General features: G+C 31.1%; 1 long non-coding RNA gene across 1 annotated transcript; it reads right to left on the minus strand.

The window, feature by feature from the left end:
* Positions 1 to 725: 725 nt before the first annotated feature.
* On the minus strand, positions 726 to 6557 carry LOC127881055 (uncharacterized). Its single transcript, XR_008049879.1, has 3 exons — positions 6346 to 6557; positions 2387 to 2464; positions 726 to 799 (listed from the first exon to the last, which is right to left on the minus strand). It is a non-coding gene; the product is annotated as an uncharacterized LOC127881055 (long non-coding RNA).
* Positions 6558 to 6797: the final 240 nt, after the last annotated feature.

Raw genomic sequence — 6797 nt, forward strand, 5'->3', positions numbered from 1 at the left:
GTTTACTTAGTACATTTTTGAGCAATTCATATATATGTATATAGCAAATTGTGTGGAATTTTAATGTAAAAAATCTATAACTTAAATCATGTGTGCGTGTTAAACACATGAGTTTTTAGTAAAATAAAAGATTGTAATATAAATAATTGAGACCTGCACTATTACAGTAGACGAACGAAAATGTCAAGCACACAGTTCTGGTTTCAGTAAGGGATTTCTTTTGAGCATGCGCGGGCTATTAATATCCCCCGCCAGGAGGTCGCATTTCATTCCTACGAGATTTGAAAACATCACACTTGTTGAACTTAAATACAAGCATTTAACGTATTTTTGCTGTCAACTTCAAGAAAACAAACATCTGTAAGTATCTGACGAAGCAAATTGCGTTGCAGCGTTACAATACATGAAATAAATAGATCGTCCGGTAAATACTGCTGTCCGACAAATACTCGCTAACCAGTATAATGGAGGACAAGGATTGGTTGCGGGAACTAAGTTCCCTTGATTGTATCAACCTAAAGGCAGTTTGTATTACACTCAATACATGAATGTCGTTTTTTAGAAATAACAAAGTAAACCGAAATCTATATTCAGATATGAGAAAAAATATTCACACACTAATGAGTGGACCAATATGTACTGATAAGAGGTTTCATCTAAAGTGTTTCATTCCTCCCTCCCTCCCTCCCTCCCTCCCTCCCTCGGACTTTATAGGACATGGTACAATGTATTACATTTCGGGTTTTTATTACAAAACGGGTTGTTACTGTCAACCCGAAATGTAATAATGCATCGCAACCTACTTTGTAATAAATTATTACATTCATGATTTTTTGATGGAGTCTATATGAACAAAGGTCAGGGGACCTGTCAATACATACTATAAAACTAATTTAAACATGAAAATAACTTCTAAAAAAGTCTTTATCTCTGATTTATTGGACATGAAATAATTTATTACATTTCGGGTTTTTATTACAAAACGGGTTGTTACTGTCGACCCGAAATGTAATAATGCATCGCAACCCACTTTGTAATAAATTATTACATTCATGATTTGTTGATGGAGTCTATAAGAACAAAGGTCAGGGGAACAGTCAATACCTACTCTAAAACTAATTTAAACATGAAAACAACTTCTAAAAAAATCTGTATCTCTGATTTAATGGACATCATAACATTTATTACATGTTGGGTTTTTATTACAAAACGGGTTGTTACTGTCGACCCGAAATGTAATAATGCATCGCAACCCACTTTGTAATAAATTATTACATTCATGATTTGTTGATGGAGTCTATAAGAACAAAGGTCGGGGAAACATTCAATACCTACTCTAAAACTTATTTAAACATGAAAACAACTTCTAAAAAAGTCTGTATCTCTGATTTAATGGACATTATAAAATTTATTACATTTCGGGTTTTTATTACAAAACGGGTTGTTACTGTCGACCCGATATGTAATAATGCATCGCAACCCACTTTGTAATAAATTATTACATTCATGATTTGTTGATGGAGTCTATAAGAACAAAGGTCGGGGAAACATATAATACCTACTCTTAAACTAATTTAAACATGAAAACAACTTCTAAAAATGTCTGTATCTCTGATATAATGAACATGATAACATTTATTACATTTCGGGTTTTTATTACAAAACGGGTTGTTACTGTTGACCCGAAATGTAAAAATGCATCGCAACCCACTTTTTAATAAATTATTACATTCATGATATGTCGATGGAGTCTATACGAACACAGGTCAGGGGAACAGTCAATACCTACTCAAAACTAATTTAAACATGAAAACAACTTCTAAAAAAGTCTATATCTCTGATTTAATGGACATGATTAAATTTATTACAAGTTGGGTTTTTATTACAAAACGGGTTGTTACTGTCGACCCGAAATGTAATAATGCATCGCAACCCACTTTGTAATAAATTATTACATTCATGATTTGTTGATGGAGTCTATAAGAACAAAGGTCGGGGAAACATTCAATACCTACTCTAAAACTAATTTAAATATGAAAACAACTTCTAAAAAAGACTGTATCCCTGATTTAATGGACATGATAAAATTTATTACATTTCGGGTTTTATTACAAAACGGGTTGTTACTGTCGACCCGAAATGAAATAATGCATCGCAACCCACTTTGTAAAAAATTATTACATTCATGATTTGTTGATGGAGTCTTTAAGAACAAAGGTCGGGGGGACAGTCAATACCTATTCCAAAACTAATTTAAACATGAAAATAACTTCTAAAAAAGTTTGTTTCTCTGATTTAATAGACATGATAAAATTTATTACATTTCGGGTTTTTATTACAAAACGGGTTGTTACTATCGACCCGAAATGTAATAATGCATCGCAACCCACTTTGTAATAAATTATTACATTCATGATTTGTTGATGGAGTCTATAAGAACAAAGGTCGGGGGAACATTCAATACCTTCTCTTAAACTAATTTAAACATGAACACAGCTTCTAAAAAAGTCTGTATCTCTGATTTAATGAACATGACAACATTTATTACATTTCGGGTTTTTATTACAAAACGGGTTGTTACTGTCGACCCGAAATGTAATAATGCATCGCAAACTACTTTGTAATAATTTTTTTTCACATTCATGATTTTTGGATGGAGTCTATAAGAACAAAGGTAGGGGGAACTGTCAATACCTACTATAAAACTAATTTAAACATGAAAATAACTTCTAAAAAAGTCTATATCTCATATTTATTGGACATGATACAATTTATTACATTTCGGGTTTTTATTACAAAACGGGTTGTTACTGTCGACCCGAAATGTAATAATGCATCGCAATCCACTTTGTAATAAATTATTACATTCATGATTTGTTGATGGAGTCTATAAGAACAACGGTCAGGGGAACAGTCAATACCTACTCTCAAACTAATTTAAACATGAAAACAACTTCTAAAAAAGTCTGTATCTCTGATTTAATGAACATGATAACATTTATTACATTTCGGGTTTTTATTACAAAACGGGTTGTTACTGTCGACCCGAAATGTAATAATGCAACGCAACCCACTTTGTAATATTTTTTTTTGACGCTCATGATTTTTTGATGGAGTCTATAAGAACAAAGGTCGGGGGAACTGTCAATACCTACTCTAAAACTAATTTAAACATGAAAACAACTTCTAAAAAAGTCTGTATCTCTGATCTAATGAACATGATAACATTTATTACATTTCGGGTTTTTATTACAAAACGGGTTGTTACTGTCGACCCGAAATGTAATAATGCATCGCAACCCACTTTGTAATAAATTATTACATTCATGATTTGTTGATGGAGTCTATAAGAACAAAGGTCGGGGAAACAGTCAATACCTACTCTAAAACTAATTTAAACATGAAAACAACTTCTAGAAAAGTATTTTTCTCTGATTTAATGAACATGATAAAATTTATTACATTTCGGGTTTTTATTACAAAACGGGTTGTTACTGTCGACCCGAAATGTAATAATGCATCGCAACCCACTTTGTAATAAATTATTACATTAATGATTTGTTGATGGAGTCTATAAGAACAAAGGTCGGGGGAACATTCAATACCTACTCTAAAACTAATTTCAACATGAAAACAATTTCTAAAAAAGTCTGTACCTCTGATTTAATGAACATGATAACATTTATTACATTTCTTGTTTTTATTACAAAACGGGTTGTTACTGTCGACCCGAAATGTAATAATGCATCGCAACCCACTTTGTAATAAGTTTTTTTTTTACATTCATGATTTTATGATGGAGTCTATAAGAACAAAGGTCGGGGGAAGAGTCAATACCTACTCTTAAACTAATTTAAACATGAAAACAACTTCTAAAAAAGTCTGTACCTCTGATTTAATGAACATGATAACATTTATTACATTTCGGGTTTTTATTACAAAACGGGATGTTACTGTCGACCCGAAATGTAATAATGCATCGCATCCCACTTTGTAATATTTTTTTTTCACATTCATGGTTTTTTGATGGATTCTATAAGAACAAAGGTCGGGGGAACTGTCAATACTTACTCTAAAACTAATTTAAACATGAAAACAACTTCTAAAAAAGTCTGTATCTCTGATTTAATAGACATGATAATATTTATTACATTTCGGGTTTTTATTACAAAACGGGTTGTTACTGTCAACTCGAAATGTAATAATGCATCGCAACCCACTTTGTAATAAATTATTACATTCATGATTTTTTGATTGAGTCTATAAGAACAAACGTCGGGGGAACTGTCAATACCTACTATAAAACTAATTTAGACATGAAAATAACGTCTAAAAAAGTCTATATCTCTGATTTAATGAACATGATAATATTTATTACATTTCGGGTTTTTATTACAAAACGGGTTGTTACTGTTGACCCGAAATGTAATAATGCATCGCAACCCACTTTGTATTAAATTATTATATTCATGATTTGTTGATGGAGTTTATAAGAACAAAGGTCGGGGAAACATTCAATACCTACTCTAAAACTAATTTAAACATGAAAATAACTTCTAAAAAAGTCTATATCTCTGATTTATTGGACATTATGAAATTTATTACATTTCGGGTTTTTATTATAAAACGGGTTGTTACTGTCGACCCGAAATGTAATAATGCATCGCAACCCACTTTGTAATAAAGTATTACATTCATGATTTGTTGATGGAGTCTATAAGAACAAAGGTCGGGGGAACATTCAATACCTACTCTAAAACTAATTTCAACATGAAAACAACTTCTAAAAAAGTCTGTATCTCTGATTTATTGGACATTTTAAAATTTATTACATTTCGGGTTTTTATTACAAAACGGGTTGTTACTGTCGACCCAAAATGTAATAATGCATCGCAACCCACTTTGTAATAAATTATTACATTCATGATTTGTTGATGGAGTCTATAAGAACAAAGGTGGGGGAACTGTCAATACCTACTCTAAAACTAATTTAAACATGAAATTAACTTCTAAAAACGTCTGTATCTCTGATTTAATGAACATGATAACGTTTATTACATTTCGGGTTTTTATTACAAAACGGGTTGTTACTGTCGACCCGAAATGTAATAATGCATCGCAATCCACTTTGTAATAATTTTTTTTACATTCATGATTTTTTGATGGAATCTATAAGAACAAAGGTCGGGGGAACTGTCAATACCTACTATAAAACTAATTTAAACATGAAAATAACTTCTAAAAAAGTCTATATCTCTGATTTATTTGACATGATAAAATTTATTACATTTCGTGTTTTTATTACAAAACGGGTTGTTACTGTTGACCCGAAATGTAATAATGCATCGCAACCCACTTTGTAATAAATTATTATATTCATGATTTGTTAATGGAGTCTATAAGAACAAAGGTCGGGGAAACATTCAATACCTACTCTAAAACTAATTTAAACATAAAAACAACTTCTAAAAAAGTCTTTTTCTCTGATTTAATGAACATGATAAAATTTATTACATTTCGGATTGTTATTACAAAACGGGTTGTTACTGTCGACCCGAAATGTAATAATGCATCGCAACCCACTTTGTAATAAATTATTACATCAATGATTTGTTGATGGAGTCTTTGAGAACAAAGGTCGGGGGAACATTCAATACCTACTCTAAAACTAATTTCAACATGAAAACAATTTCTAAAAAAGTCTGTACCTCTGATTTAATGAACATGATAACATTTATTACATGTCTTGTTTTTATTACAAAACGGGTTGTTACTGTCGACCCGAAATGTAATAATGCATCGCAACCCACTTTGTAATAAGTTTTTTTTTCACATTCATGATTTTATGATGGAGTCTATAAGAACAAAGGTCGGGGGAAGAGTCAATACCTACTCAAAAACTAATTTAAACATGAAAACAACTTCTAAAAAAGTCTGTACCTCTGATTTAATGAACATGATAACATTTATTACATTTCGGGTTTTTATTACAAAACGGGATGTTACTGTCGACCCGAAATGTAATAATGCATCGCAACCCACTTTGTAATATTTTTTTTTCACATTCATGGTTTTTGATGGATTCTATAAGAACAAAGGTCGGGGGAACTGTCAATACCTACTCTAAAACTAATTTAAACATGAAAACAACTTCTAAAAAAGTCTGTATCTCTGATTTAATAGACATGATAATATTTATTACATTTCGGGTTTTTATTACAAAACGGGTTGTTGCTGTCAACTCGAAATGTAATAATGCATCGCAACCAACTTTGTAATAAATTATTACATTCATGATTTTTTGATTGAGTCTATAAGAACAAACGTCGGGGGAACTGTCAATACCTACTATAAAACTAATTTAAACATGAAAATAACGTCTAAAAAAGTCTATATCTCTGATTTAATGAACATGATAACATTTATTACATTTCGGGTTTTTATTACAAAACGGGTTGTTACTGTCGACCCGAAATGTAATAATGCATCGCAACCCAATTTGTAATAAATTATTACATTCATGATTTGTTGATGGAGTCTATAAGAACAAAGGTCGGGGGAACATTCAATTCCTACTCTAAAACTAATTTAAACATGAAAATAACTTCTAAAAAAGTATGTATCTCTGATTTATTGGACATGATAACATTTATTGAATTTCGGGTTTTTATTACAAAACAGGTTGTTACTGTCAACCCGAAATGTAATAATGCATCGCAACCCACTTTGTATTAAATTTTTTCACATTCATGATTTTTTTACGGAGTCTATAAGATCAAAGGTCGTGGGAACTGTCA

The sequence above is a fragment of the Dreissena polymorpha genome, chromosome 5 (genome assembly GCF_020536995.1).
Source record: "Dreissena polymorpha isolate Duluth1 chromosome 5, UMN_Dpol_1.0, whole genome shotgun sequence".
Lineage (NCBI taxonomy): Eukaryota > Metazoa > Mollusca > Bivalvia > Myida > Dreissenidae > Dreissena > Dreissena polymorpha.